This window comes from Euprymna scolopes, chromosome 15 (assembly GCF_053919585.1).
Source record: "Euprymna scolopes isolate OS-2025 chromosome 15, ASM5391958v1, whole genome shotgun sequence".
NCBI classification, from domain to species: Eukaryota; Metazoa; Mollusca; class Cephalopoda; order Sepiida; family Sepiolidae; genus Euprymna; species Euprymna scolopes.
Window position 1 is genome coordinate 61408551 of NC_136496.1, and position 886 is coordinate 61409436.

Genomic DNA, 886 nt, shown 5'->3' on the forward strand with positions numbered 1-886 from the left:
AAGTAAAAGCAATAATATTCACTTTGTATGAAATTAATTTTAAAAAAATCCGGTCGTAATTTGTATAACCAATGCTTAGCAGAGAATTATAAAATTAATACTGATGAGTTTTAGAATAATGTTAATCCTCTCCATAAAATATATAAACCTTTAAACAAGTTTTATGTAATATATATATATATATATATATATATATATATATATATATATATATATATATATATATATATATATATATATATAAGACCTTGGTCAATGTAGGGGCAACCCTTCATACCAATTATCACTATGCAGCTCCCCTACCCCAAAGTGTAGTATATATTGTCACTATCCAGCTTCCCTACTCCCCACAGAGTTGATCCCAATTTCCCCTTCACTCCTCACATTAAAAATCGGCCTTGTGCCTAATTTGATCGATGGGGGAGCAAATAAATACCCCTTTCTTGGCCTTTTGGCCAAGATCAAAGTGTAGTATCTGTTCCGGCAGATACTGCAAGCAAAGAACATATGTGGGGGAAACCCCACTTATAAGACCCTGCTCAATGTAGGGACAACCCGTCATACCAATTGTCACTATCCAACTCCCCTACTGCCCGGGGAGTTGGTCCCCATTTTGCCCCCACTCCTCACATTAAAAAACGGTCTTGTGCCTAATTTGCTCGGTGAGGGAGCAAATAAATACCCTTTTCTTGGCCTTTTGGCCAATATCAAAGTGTAATAGCTGTCCTTGCTACATGCTGTACCTATGTTTGTAACTTTGTCATATAATGTGGAGGATCACCTTTCTGTATTAATTTAATGTAAAATGATCACCCACTTTACGACCAGTCTGTCTCAAAGCCATTCAAGTCATTCTCCAGATCATTCAAGTTGTTTTTGAAGGATT

General features: G+C 36.0%; 1 pseudogene; it reads left to right on the plus strand.

Annotated features, from left to right (window-relative positions):
- The first annotated feature begins 434 nt into the window (after positions 1–434).
- Positions 435–612, plus strand: LOC145294428 (U2 spliceosomal RNA; annotated as a pseudogene).
- Positions 613–886: the final 274 nt, after the last annotated feature.